Source organism: Hemiscyllium ocellatum, chromosome 11, assembly GCF_020745735.1.
Source record: "Hemiscyllium ocellatum isolate sHemOce1 chromosome 11, sHemOce1.pat.X.cur, whole genome shotgun sequence".
Taxonomy (NCBI): Eukaryota; Metazoa; Chordata; class Chondrichthyes; order Orectolobiformes; family Hemiscylliidae; genus Hemiscyllium; species Hemiscyllium ocellatum.
In genome coordinates, this window is record NC_083411.1 from 55,128,382 (window position 1) to 55,143,698 (window position 15,317).

The following is a 15,317-nucleotide window of genomic DNA, read 5'->3' on the forward strand; positions in this document are numbered from 1 at the left end:
TCCCATCTGTCACATTCCCCTCAACCAACAACCTGCTGTGTTACCCCCTTAGTCTGCTGAGAACCACCCGCTCACTCCTCAGTTACATCACAACTCCCTCATCTAACTAACACCCTAGTCCCTACCAACTCGCTTACCAATATCTCCTCACTAATTACTTTATTTATTTACCTTCCCTCAGGACTGAAGTACAACAGGTATTTCTCTAAAATAGGGCCAAGATTTTCTGTGACAATCCACTCCAATGCCAAATGTGAGATTTTCCAGACTGATGTATTGGAAGCTGAGCCAGTTCAGTCCTGAGATATATAGTGACAATCTTAGATTTTGGTCCACACAAGAAATCTGAACCCAGGTCAGACTTTCAAAGAGGCATAATTTCAATGGAACCTACCTAGTGGAAAGGAGGAGATTCAGCTTGAACAGATGATTGTATCTTCCATTAAAATCCTTTCCTATATTTTCCAGGTGCATTCCTTATTCCCTGTACACTCATGCTGGCTCTTGTTGGGACACCATTGTTTTTACTGGAATGTTCCTTTGGCCAGTTTGCCAGCCTCGGAGCTGTTGGAGTGTGAAAAGCTGTGCCCATGTTAAAGGTTGGTGTTTGTTGAATAACTCATGCTTAGTAACAGTTTAAACAAGTAATTTCGTTTAATTTTCTTCTTGAGTCAGAGGTTCAAACCAAAACTTGTCAAATGTATTAATGTGAATACGGTTGCTTTGAAATGTATTAAATGTTGTAATGTGAGGAAGTGTAGCAGTCAATTTGAGAACAACAAGCTCCAATAAATAGCAATGAGTTAGCAAAGAGATAATATTGATATTTGTGGATAAACATTACCTGGGGGTCACTGGAAACAGCTTTCCTGCACTGTCTCAAAATAGTGCAAAGGGGAAACATTCAGATCCACCTGACAAATGGGTCCTTGAAGACACTAGTCCCATTTTTGAAGATGCCTTCAGTCCTGCATTGAAGGGTCATCCTGGATTACATGTTCATGACTCTGGAATGATGTTTGAATGAACCATGTTATGTGTCAGAGACATAAGGGTACTTCACTGAGTAATATTTGTTTGTTTAGATACAATTACAATTCTGCAAATGCAAATTCATCCTATAGACTTGTATGTGTGTGTGTCCATATGAGGTTTTCATTTACTCTATTTCCATCTTTATAGATACATATGTTATTGTGCATCCTTACAAATTGACCACTTCGTAATGTTATGTCATCTTATCGTTATATTTATAATGGCAAATGTGCAAACAAATTTGATCCTGTAGCTGTACCCTCCTTTCAATGGAAAATAAAGAGTTTTATTTTTCGTGCAATACAGGCAGGCCATACTGTACAAAATGCACAAGGGTACTAGAACAGAGCGTGGAATATTATGTTACAGTTGCAGAAAAGGTGCACAAAGAACAAGGTTAGTATTAAATTGGAAATTTGCGAGGTCTATTCAGAAGTCTAATAACAGTGGGGAAGAAGCTGTTGATTGGATCTTTTGATACATTTGTTTAAGTGTTTGTATCTTCTGTCCAACAGAAGACTTTGGAAGAAATTACAGCCGGGATGGGGAAGGGTCTTTGCTGTTCAAGAAAGACGTTAATGAATCAAGGTGTCACCATTATAAATCATTATTTAGAAATATCAACAGGTCATTACAAATCATACTTATATTTTCTAGGTTTTTTAACTGAATTAAAACTCCATTCTGACATGCACAAAGTTCTTCCTGAGACACATTTTCATTCTTGCATTATGCTATAGATTCAGGCCAGAATATACCTTTCTGGAGTTACATGACTCATGAAATGTGAAACTCTGGCATAAAAGGTTTGCACTTGCAGTTACTCTCTTAATGCTGTCACTGTTCTCTGTTCAGTCATTGAGACCATTATTATTTTTCTTTTATTTTTCTCATTTTTGGTTTGACATGGTGAATGTTGTCTGATTCACGGTGTTTAGGACCCTGCAGACTCAGTCAACCAGTACACGTGAAATGAGTTTACCCAGATAACTCCTCTTGAAACAGGGAAAAGATGACACAGCACAAGCCAGCAGTCAATATAACTGTCACAACTTTATTTGAAGACAACACAGATTAAGAACTAAACTTTACAATTCTAAGTTTTAACAACTTTATTTCTAACTACCCAATTCTTTGAGAAACTTAAATACCTACCGGATACTCATAACTTTCACTGGTTCATCTAATTCTTTTCCCGCATTTTCCTCTCTCTTCATGGGTTGATTCCCTCTGTCTCTCTCTTTGTCTGGTCAGAGGGTGAGTTGCTCTGATCTTTGCCATGTCCTAACTTGCCTCTGGCTTGTCTTGAGAGTGGGGTCGGGTCGAGCCCTGTACCTTCTTGACAACCTTCACTAATTTTCCAAAAACTTAACCAACTGAGGGCATTGAGTTAACTGGTTTTATCACCGTGAAACATTGTTAATAGTTTTTGGTGGTTTGCCAACAGTGAAGCAAGTATTCACTAACAGCAAAGAAAGGACTTCCCCAGTTTCTGGATTGATCAGATGAGATTGAAGGATTTAAACATGTGTCCTTGTGGAGAGATGGGACCAATCAACAAGTCACGACTGAACTGTGCCAGCAGGGACACTACCATCAGCATCACACATGGTCAGACAATGTTTTCAGTCAGTGCTAGTGATAAAAATCCATGTGGAGCAGGAAACCCAGTGAAATTCTTAACACATCCTGTGGTTAATAGAAGGAAACCCAGCCATTGCAGACTGTGGGTGGGAGTTGGAACTCCTGTCCACAATATATAATGGTTGGAATCCTTGGGTATTAATTAGCACCCAAGGGCTGAAGCAGGAGCATGATTGAAGTTTCATGACACAAAAAATCAAATGTTAATTAATCGAAAACACTAGCAACCTGAGGTCCTGCTGGATAGTAGCAACTCTGTGCTCCTATATGCTTTAGAGAGTTGGAAAACTGGCAGAAACCAGCTCAAAAGTACTGGCAGCGGTAATGTTGCAAATTCCTCCACATTCAATGTCAAGAAAGGTCCAACAGCAGTGCCTTTGCCAAAGCAAACCTGCCAAGAATTACTTCATATCAGTTGCACTGAGCAGGCCATAGCTTTCACATGCCTGATACCAAACTTCCCCATAACTGTTCTACTCAGTCTCAGTCACTGCAGGAGACTCCCACGAGGACAGCAGAAACACTGAAGCATGTCCTCAAAGCATTCCCTGGGGAGATAAAAGACCTCTGTTGTCTCATAGGAGTATCTAGTTTGTGAACATCCGAAATGGTGAAGCCTTATCTGAGAGGACACTAAACAGATCAAGACAATCAATGCAGAATGTGCTGAAATGAAATTAAAGCATCAGAAGGAGTGCACTCAGCCTCAAACAGCCCACCTAAACCGCATGAGGCTGAGTCTACAGATCACGCATTGGACTTACCAATCAACCTTACCATCCTCAACCTGAAGGAACTGCTTAAAAGGCGAAAAGGCTCAAAGAAAACTTTAACCAAGGTGATACCTGGCTCTTGGTGGAGCTGAAAACAGTTCTGAAAAACTCCCATTGCAATTACAGGGGGTATAAACAAGAAAAAGCAATTATCAGGGTCTTTTTTGGCCAATTGAACAAAACATCTTCTCAAAATTCCTCAAATCTCAGGAGTGACAAGACATTGCACATGAGTCAGGGCTTCTGGAGAGTCAGGCTTCTTCCTGTATCTTTCCCCTCTGTGTTGTTCCAGGTGTGGGCCCCATTCAGGAGCTGCTGTACATGCAGCAGAAATTTTCTATGAAAACAGAAGTGAAATATTTAACAATTCCTACACAATATTAATCCACCAATTAATTCCACTGTAAAAGAAAGCTGTTCCTCATATTATATTGTAGTTTGTTCTAATACTTAGCAGGTCATATTGTAGCGAAACATGTTCAATCTGTTTGTTTATTACAGAGATCAGACTCCCATGTCTAAACTGACTGAATTGTGATATTCATTTGCAATGAAATCTGGAGACACGTATTATATCCAAATAATCTTGAAATTAAATCGAACTGAAATTTTTAAAAATGCTCTATTGCAGGAACAGTTTTCCAATTTAAACAGCGTTACCAAGTAATCAATTTATTCTAATTTTATGAAGTAGCTACTACATCTAAAAGATTATCATTTTATTGAGAACACGACACTAATTAGTCAGTGTTTTTTTAACAAAACCCTGATCACACATCCTCGAGACACATTGTGCATTGATGACATTGTGGTAATACATTTCCAACAAGGGCTACTGTGAGTTAAAGAGAAGCCCCAAAAGACTGTTCTGAAATAGACAACCAAACTTACTGACTAAACCATATAATCAATTACCTTAAGAAACACAGAGGCAACTATGCAGCTGCTGACTAAAGCAAATACCCATTCACAAATCTTGTTTTGAATACCAACTGGGTGAACGAGCATGGGTTAACATTCAGTGGGCATGGGCACACAGAATAGACATAGATAAGAGGTTTTGTTCTCACCTTTCACAAAAATTCTCAAATCCAGATTAATGTCTAAAGCCTGTGAGAGGCTGTGAACCAGGGCCATGGTGAAGCTGCCCCATCTTCATTCAAAGTTGAGGATTGCTTGAAGATTCTTGCTTCTTGGAACCCGTCAGCTTGGGAATGTAGTGGTGAGGGATTGTTAACTGTGCACTTACTCTAGACCAGCAATAACTGGCCACGCCTGGAAGGGGGCTAACGACTGGAATCAGAACCCATTGCCATCTTTAAATGACTCTGGATTGGTTTGGACTCGGCACAGACCTGGCCCACTTTTCCATGAATACCTAGGACTTTCCCTCTGTAATCACCTCAAATCCAACAAGTTTTGAGAGATCTACATGCCTCTAAGTCTGTCTCTAGCAGTCAAAGCTCTAAACTTTGGAATTGCTCCATACATCTCCACCTCTCTATTTCTCTTTTCTCCTTCTCAACATATCTTCACACCGACTGGTTCAGCCAAGCTTCTGTTCTTCTACTGTGTAATTTGTCGTGAGGTTTGGTGTAAGATTTTACTTTATGACACTTCTTGGGAGTACAATGGGATATAATATAGCAGTGGAGGCACTGTATTACTAAAAGTTGCTGTAAAGTAGGAGTCTGAGAGGCTGTCACAGAAACTGTTTCCCGATCTTTCAAACATTTCCTCACCTGCCACAAGGTGGGGCCCTCAGCTTGGACAACTCTCACCACGGCTATTATGGGTACCCACATAATACAGAAGATGATCATACACCAGCCCAGCGCTATTGACCAGACAGAGTATTCAACTGGTCCATATGTTGGAGGGGTAAATGTTGTTAAGGACCAGACTAAGATTGCCTGAATGAAATAAACACAGAAAGTAAAATCAGTAACATGATGAAAGGGACTTACTGTACATTTTTACATTCAGCTTAAATCACTCAAAGATGTAACATCTCCTTACGGTTAAAATGCACGGAGAGATCAGAATCCAACAAGCTCTCCACCAGAGCCAGAAAAGCCAATTCCTTTTCCCAATCATCATCTCACTGTCCTTGATGAATCTGTTTGTCCCTGTGAATGGCAAGGAAGCAGAGAGACACCATCACTCGCGCTGTCCTGTCTTCAGGGCAGCTTGTTTTCTGTTGAAGTTCATCTTGTACAGGTGGCATTGATGAACAGGTTAAACAGAGAAAGGATTGCTGAAGATTTCAAACAGGATGAACAGAGTGTTCCCTATCACCAAATCGATTATCTGTACTCCAAGATTTAAAGGTCTTGAAGGAACTCTCACACTGTTTCGAGAAGACAAGTGTTCAAGGTGAATGGGAGATGAAGTGAGGTGGCAGGTTGAGGCCAAAGGTGCCAATGAGTGGGGATTGATGATGTGGTGAAGTCATGTTGGTTGTGGAGCAGGGTTGTGGAAGATTTGGATCTGGTCAGGTATGGGGTTGGGAGTGTTTGATAGTGGAGATGAGAGGTGTGTGTTGTCTGGAATAGAGAGTGGTGGGTGGTCACATGCCCATGGGAAGTGATGTCACAGGTGAATGACTTGGTGGGAGACTGTTAATGTTATTCATTGTCAGGTCAACGTGAATGATTGAGGGAGTCATTTTTATAATGAGAGCAGATTTTAATCCTTCTAACATTTCCTGGGTAATTATAAGTCAGTCAGAACTTTCTGAAGTCTGAATCTCTAACTCAGAGTTGGAACTTATTCAGAGGATTTTTGACACTGGGTATTTCCATGAGTATCATACATTCCCAGGCAATTCCCATATAGCCAGTGTGTTGGGACATCTGCCTGATCCTGGTGTACAGCTTCCAGCCAATGCCTGGTCTCCCAAAATCTGGAAATGTAAAATGTCGGCTAAGAAATTGCATTCATCATTTTAGAATTGATGAGCCTGATCTTTGTGTGAACAATGGTTAAGGGAGTGGAAACAATGGCTAATGTTAATTCCTGTAAATAGGTAATCAGTAAATAGTATTCCCTTGGCTGTATTCTTAGGGCACCATTAGGGCAAGAAAATGATCAAGAAACTTGTCCAATGGAATGAATGGATATGGATAGCACAGATAAAAGACATTGGAGTGTTGGCTGACCATGATGGTATTAAATAGGGGAACAGGTTGGATGGACTGAATGGCCTACTCTTATTCCTGTGTCCCAAGATAAAGGATCAGGAAGCATATTAATGTTCCTAATCTCTATGATGATCAAGACACTCACAGGAACAATCTCATTAAGGGAATCTCCTGATTCTGTAGGATCATCATTGTGGTCAGGGAAGTGAGAAGTCTTGAAACAATGTTAAGAATCTACCCATGTGATGCTTCTGTTATGAAGGTGGAAGGGAATATTTGGGGGTTTTGAAACAGTCAGAATGGACAAAGAACACAACTGTATAGAAATAGGCCTATCGGCCCTCTAAGCCTGCGCTTACACATTTTGCTCTTCCATAATAAAACTGTCCTCACGAACAGGATCTGTATCCCTCTATTCCCTTCCTATTCATGTATTTGTCCAGGTGCTTCTTGAATGCTGCTATTGTGTCTACTTCCACCATCTCCTCTAGCAGGCGTGTTCCAGGCACTCACCACCCTTTGTGTGAAAAACATGCCTTGTAGATCACTTCGAAACATCCCCCCACATCTTGAAAGTGTGTCCCCGAGTAATTGATCCCTCCACCCTGGGAAAAAAACCTCTTACCTTCCACTCAATCCATGCCATCACAATCTTCTAAACTTCTATCAAGTCACCCCTCAACCTTTCATATTCCAATGAAAACAAACCCAGTCTGTCTAAATGTTCTTCATAGCTAAAATCCCCATACCCTGCAACATCCTGGTAAACGTTTCCTAAGCATCCACATCCATCTGCTACTGTGGTGACCAGAACTGTACGTAATACACCAAGTGTGACTTAACTAAAGTTCCATAAAGCTGCAGCATAATTTGCCTACCCTTACAATCAATGCCACTTCCAATGAAGGCAAGTATGCCACAGGTTAATTGGATTGGAAGGATTCAGTTGCTGTGGGGTAGTTATCAAGTGAGGGCATGATTGAATAGCAAGTCAATTAGTTTCTAAATTTTGCTTTTCACTGTGGGACATGCATGATGTTGTTCACCTGTTATATCTGTATCATAGCCTTGTGATTTTGAAACATCGTTCAATAAAATTAGTTCATGAATTTTATAATCCTAAACTTTTGCCTCTGTCATTATTCATTTGACTCAAGTCTAAATCCTCACTAACTGTTCAAACTCTATAGTTATCTGCACAATATCCAGTGTGGATTTTGTAGTGTTATCTCTGAAGAGGTGAAAGTATCCTCATAAATACATTTCAATTGTAATTTTTTTTTCCAGTCATACCCACCATTGATCCAGCTGAGACCAATGAGTTCCAACAGAGCAACTACAATGAGAATCCATCCAGTACAGAAATAATCCATTAAATGTAACCAATAAATCCCAGCCTAAAATGAAATGGAAAATTAGAAAGCATTAAATGGAAAAAAAACATAACATTCAAATCTTTAAAACAGGCATTAAAAGGATTTAAGAATTTATCTTTTCTCAACCGCAAAATACCCTGTTTCAACGATTTATTCTCATTCCTTGAAGGGCTGGAATTAGTTGTGTTCCATTTTTCTTTTTTGAAATAAACAATCAATTTTGCATGGAGCAGCACGGTGGCTCAGTGGTTAGCAGTGCTGCCTCACAATGCCAGGAATGCAAGTCTGATTCCGCCCTTGGGTGACTATCTGTGTGGAGATTATAAGTTCTCCCCATGTCTGTGTGGGTTTACTCCAGGTACTCTGGTTTCCTCCCACAGTCCAAAGATATGTGGATTAGGTGGATTGGCCATGCTAAATTGTTCATAGTGTCCAGGGATGCAAAGGCTAGGCGGATTAACCATGGGGAACGCAGGGTTGTAGGGTAGACGATGGTTCTGGGTGCGCAGCTCTTCAGAGGATCAATGCAGACTTGATGGGCTAAATGATATTTCCACACTGCAGAGAGTCTATGATTCTGTCCAGATGTGATCTCGGTCAGGTGCAACACCTCTCTGGATTTATATATTATGATCTTTCCATGCCTTTCAATATTTTATTTTAACTTCCTGGGAACATTGTACTAATGATATTTATGAAATGTTCACAAAAGTCCTCTAGATATCTCCCCTTCCCATGACCTCTACTACATTCTCAGATGACACATATTCCTCATCAACTTTCCCTCTGCTCAAATTGCAATCGTCTTTATTAAATTAAATCTGCAACATTAGTCAAAATATTTTCTTTTTATTACTGCGATCGTGGGAATTAAAGGCAGCAATAAATATAGAGACCACAGCTTTATCCTGGATGAGGAAGGTCATCACTCCATCTTCATACAGACGTTAATAATTGGTGAACACCCTGATATTGCAACATCTGATTGTTTCAGATTTCTAGATTTTAGCCTCCACTGCTCAATGCAGAAATTAGTGCTGTGTGTCAATCATTCTTCATGTGTTGCAGAATTCCAGACATAAATTCTCAAATTGCTTTTCCTCATTTTAAACCAAGCTCTCTAATCTCATAAATGTAATATTCTGAGTAAAATCACATTCTATAACCGCATAAGATCACCTCTCAAAATGAACTGGTCTGCAGCCTGAAAAGTACAATTTCTTGAATCTTTCCTCATAACTCAAAACCCCAATTCTAGGGGTCAGTCTTGTGGCTCCTAGCATTACAGTCTCCAGTATCCATGTGTCTGTCTGTCTTGTTGGGAAGAACTGGACGCAGTAGTTAAGGTAAGGTCTGACCACAGTGCTGTAAAGTTTGATGACCATTCCTTCTGATTTCTATTCTACAGTTTTGTGATCCAATTGATGAGGCTTATGGACTTTGTGAAACACAGAAAGCATGACACAACCCAAGAGAACGCAGCCTGTTTAACTGACTCACCAAGGAACACCTTCAACATTCACCACTTCGGCAAGTGTCCTGCAAGAGCACTTTCCAAAACTGCATTCCCCACAACCAAGCTAAAGCAGGCACCAGGCAGTAAAGAAAGTTGATTTACAAAGCAAAGAATTTCAGGTGCTGGAAGGTTGAGATGGAAATCGGGAAATTCTAGAATTATTCAACAGGGCAGACAGATTCAACAGGGAGATGAATAAGATTAACATTTCAGCTCAACGATGATCCTTCAGGAAGGAATTGGAAATCTTCATCAAGGGACAAGGGTACTGAGGGTGGAGAGTCGGAAATGGATTTTGCAAAGCAAGTCGGTGGGAATCCACATTTTGTTTATAAAGACATGCATAAAATGATGGGAAGGAAAGAAGGGAGGGTGTTGTTTTCAGGGGGCAACTTGGGGGCACTCCAATTACACATAGCATCATGCTCAACTGCTCTGCAAAATCCATCCCAACCAAAGATTTCCAAACCTTCCTCGACCCAATATCCAGGATTTATAGATTCCTTGGTCCCACATGTGGCCTTGCCTGCAGTACCAGCAGTGCCCACCACTGAGCTTGTGGCACTGCTGACACTGGTGGAATGGCTTGTCAATCGGATACTCTTGCTAAGGATGGCACCTCTTCCTGCTGGTGATTGGCATGAGCCCCATTATTAGGAAATTTATCCTGCCCACTGCACTGTAAGGCTGCAGGGAATGGATAAATCACATCCTGTTGACTGTCTTCTTAGCCAGCAATACTCACATTCCACAAACAAACAAGAGAAAGAGTCACAGAATCATAGATTGTTACAGTACAGAAGGTGGCCATTCAGCCCATTATATCCACACTGCTTCCCAGCAAGCATTATGACTCCTGCCACACACCCCTTCCTCACACCCTTTTTCCAATTAAATAATCACCAATACCTCAATTGACTCACCATCACATTTCAAAGCTGTGCACTCCAGACCTGAATGTGAAAAAGATCTTCTTCATTACATTTGCAAATCGCTTTAAATCTGAGCCATCTCATTCTCGATCCTTTCACAAAGGGGAACAGTTTCTCCCTATCTACTCTATTCAGACCTCATATGAGTTTGGCAATGTCTGTCACATCTTCTCTTGACCCCTCCTCTCCTCTCTAAGGAGAATGACCCAATCTGTCCAATGTATTCTCATACATTAAGTTTCTCATTTTGGAATCATTTTTGTCGATCTCTTCTGCATTCTTCCAAAGTGTTCACATCCTTCCAATATTGTAGCATTCACAACAGTGCTCAGCACACCTGGTGAGGATTAACAAATTTCTTATACAAGTTCAACCTAACCTTCTTGCTATTATACCCTAATAACTCTATTATTAAAGCCCAGGATACCATATGCTCTCTCTACATGTCTTGCTATCTTCAATGATCTGTGAAAATCTGCCCAGACCACTCCTGCACTTCTTAAGTACTGCACCCCTGACGTTACAAATGTTTTCTCTCCCCAAAATGGATCGTCTCAAACTTCTTGCATTGAGCTTTACCTGGAAGCTACCTGCTCACTCCACCAACATGTCTGTGAACTTGTGGACTTTTCAACTCTCTTGCTTAGAGTTTACAATCCTTCCAAGGTTCATGTCATCTCCAAACTTTGAAACTGTCCCTTACAAGAGAAGGTCTATACCCTGCAAATAAAGCAGGAAAAGCAGGGCTCCCACGACCGATGTAAAACAAGGAACTATGGATGTTGGACATCTGAATCAAAAACACAAACAGAAATTGCTGGTGAAACCTAGCAGCTACGGTACATCTCTGGTGAGAAAGTGGAGTTACCATTTCTCGATGATGAGTCACTGGACTTGAAACATTAACTCTGCTTTCTCCCTACAGATGCTGTCAGACTTTCTGGGTTTCACCAGCAATTTCTGTTTTTGTTCCAATCCCGATCTCTGGAGAACTCCATTACAAGCCTTCCTACAACCCAAAAAATATTTGGTGATCACTATTCTCCATTTTCTTTCACCCAGCCAATTTTGTATCCAGACTGCCATTATCTCCTTTATACCATGAGCTATAACTTTCTTCATAAGTCTGCTGTGTAACATTGCTTAAAGTGAGTTTTGAAGGTTCATGTACACCACATCAATGACATTACCCTCATCGATCCTTTCTATTACCTCTTCAAGAATTGTCAGCCATGATTTGTCTTTTAGAAATCCACGCTGACTGTTCTGAAATAACCCACATATTTATCTATGCCTCAACTGATTCTGTCATTAATATTTGTTTCCAGATTTTTATCCACCACTGAAGTTAAACTGAATTGTCTGTCATTGCTGGGCTTACCTTCACAGGGGTTTTTTACAAATAAAGGCGAAACGTCTGCAATTGTCTAACCAGTCAGCACCTCCCTTGAGTTTAGGGAAGGCTGGAAAATTATGGTCAGTGGTGCTTTAATTTCTACATTTGCTTCCCTAAATGTTCTTGGATGCATGACACCTGCTTCTGGACCTTGTCAATTTAAATATTGATTGCCTACTCAAAACTTCTTCCTGGTGAATATTGATCTTTATCGTGATAGACCTTCCTCCTCCATTACTATAACTGGTGTCGCTTCCATCTCCTTGGTAAAGACAGATGCAAGGTATTCAGTTAACGCCTTAGTCATGTCTCTTGTCTCCATATGTCCTATATTTCAACTTGTGGGCCAAGTGCTGGAAAGTGAGATTAATGTAGAATTAATATAATTTTGGTTGTACAGACTTGAGGGCCAAAGGTCCTCTTCTGTACTATAGGATTCTATGATTCACTGTGTAAACCACCTTTTTTACCCTAATTGACTCAACTCCTCATTTTGCTATTAATGTGCCTATAGAAGACTTTGGAATTCCTTGATATGTTTGGCTGACAGTGCTTTCTCATCAGTGCTTTCTCATCAGTTAGTACATTTGGCTGGACAGCTGTCTTGAAATGCTGAGAGATGTCAGAGGTGTGATTCAATTCCTGCACCAGCTGAAGATACCACGAAGTATCAACCTCTCCCCTTCCCTGAGGTGAGGTGATTCTCACATTAAACCATCACTCGTCGCCTCTCTGTGGCCCAGTAGGCCAATGGTGGCTTTACCTCTGACCTTAATCTTCTTTTTAAACCCCCTTCACTTCTCCAATATGCTTTTCACTTCCCCTTTGAACCTTAGTGTTCTGCTTGAAGTTTTTGTCTTGACACTCATCATAAACTCACTTTTTCTTCTTCATTTTGTATTCTATCTCCTTTGTTCATCCTCAGAGCTCTGCATTTGTTTGTTCTCCTTTTGCTTTTTGAGGGAACATACCTTGATTGTACCTGAATCATGTCTATTTTAAACACAGCCCTTTGTTCAGTGACTGTTTTTCCCACCATAATTTTGTTCCTGTCTCTCTGGCTCAGCTCCATTCTTTGCCCATTGAAGTCAGCTCTCCTCCAGTTAATTCTTCTTATTCTGGACTGCCAATTATCCATTTTTATCACCACCCCTGGTCCAAAACCAAACCAGCAGTGGGGTTCTAAATGCTGGGAGCTTATTTAGACTGAACTTAATTCTTTGTGATTTATGAAACAGTGTCTCATTTTACTGAGTATCTTTGGCTAGAGAGGGTTGATTGCTCATGTGGAAACATAGCAAATAACTAAGCTACAACTTACCTGTGTTACAAACAGAAGGCCAAGGAAATAAAATAACAAACAAAGACCAGCTGTCAGATAAAGACGCTTTGGCCAAAGGAACTCAGGAAACTGGTCCAGCAGGCTTGTTATTACTGTTTCTATTGAAAACGAAAGTTATCAGTGATTAATTAATGATTTATACCAAGTCTTAGATAAATCCACCACCAGAGAAATGGCAGCCAAGAGGACTGAAGGAGCCAATGGGGAGAGATTTCTCTGTCTATGGGCAGAATTGTATAAGAGCAATGTTTGGAAAATGGAGGCTTGCTAATGTCTCCTGAAAGTAACTCACCATCTCAGGGTGGGTGATAGAAGATTCTGAGATGTGGGCTATAGGCTGTGATTCAGTGGGAACGACAATATTAGACATTTGGTTCAACAATGTGTGGGAGAACTCTCTCAGATTGTATTGCAGAAGAGTTTGCAACACTGATTGGGAAGATTGTACCTTTGCTGTTTCTGATGCCAGGCAGTTCATCTGGTTTATTTTTCCTATCGGAGCAATGAGCCACAACTGAGTGGCTTGCCACTTTATTTCAGAGAGGCTTGTTGTTTCATGCCTCACAATTAATATGTTACCACAGCACTGTGGGGCAGCAAGGTTGCTCAGTGGTTAGCATTGCTGCCTCACAGTGCCAGGGACCCAGGTTCAATTCCAGCCTTGGGTGCCTGTCTTTGTGGAATGAGTGTGAGTTGTGATGTCTGCATGGGTTTCCTCCGGATGCTTGGTTTCCTCCCACAATCCAAGGATGTGCAAATTAGGTGAGTTGGCCATGCTAAAATGCCTGTAGTATTAGGTGCATTAGTCAGGAGTAAACGTAGGAGAATGGGTCTGGGTGGGTTACTCTTCGGAGGGTCGGTGTGTACCTGTTGGGCCAAAGGGTCTGTTTCCACACAGTAGAGAATCTTATTTAATATAATAACCTGTAAGACATTATATAAACACTGCATAATTATGTGACTTAAGAGCAGAAAGGTCTCAGAAACTATCTTGACTTGGGCCACTTCAAGCATGACATACTGACAAACTGTGCTGCATGTTGTAATTGAGAACTTTCATACTCACCGAGAAGCGTACATGAATATAATGTTTGTATATAACAGTGAGCTGCAATAAATATTCTGTTGGATTCTTTAATAACATAAAGCATTGAAGCAAAATGCACATCAAGGATTCCAGGGTCTAACATATGATTATGGTTCTGAGGTTTTCAAGAAGGTCTCTCACACACAATCTCCTTCTATAAAAGGCATTAGGTGTCAGATGGGTTTTTCTGACACAATGATAGCTCTACAGTCAAAATTACTGACAGCAATGTTATTTCATCCAGGTTTATTTGATTGAATTCAAATTCCTCAGACACTGACGTGAAACACAACCAGAAACTATTGGAAACACTCTGCAGGTTTGGCAGCATCTGTGGAGAGAAAGCAGAATTAACATTTCAGATCCAGTGACCCTACTTCAGAATGCTGTTTTTTGAAGAAGGGTCACTGGACACAAAACATTAACTGTGCTTCCTCTCTACAGATGCTGCCAAACCTGCTGAGTTCTTCCTGCAATTTCTGATTTCCAGCATCTGCAGTTCTTTTTTGACATAGAGGTGAGGGTTGATCTCATGTCTCCAGGTCATTTATCCAGGCCTCCAGATTAGTCTGTTAACTGAATCACAACATAATTGCTGCTCAGTACATTTTAACAAATCCTGTTCCTGATGAAAAGGGTCTAGATGTACATCAAAAATGATAGTTATTATATTGAGACACCTAGAACTTGGCAGCAGAAACAGAAATATGAGTTGTATGATACAACAGAAAGAACAAGGAAAGGGGAAGCAATGGCCTAATGGTATTACCGTTGGACTGTTAATCCAGAGATTATATCCAAGGGACCCAGGCTCAAATCCTGCCACGGCAGTTGGTGGAATTCAGAATCTAATGATGACCATGAATTGATTGTTGGAAAAGCTGACCTGATTTCCTAATGTCTTTTAGAGAAGGAAGCTGCCATCCTTACTTGGCCTGGCCTAGATGTGGCTCCAGACCCGTTGCAATGTGGTTGACTCTTAACTGCCATCTGGGCAATTAGAGATGGGCAATAAATGCTGCCTAGGCAGCAATGATCTCATCCCATGAATGAATGAAGAAAAACAAAATTGT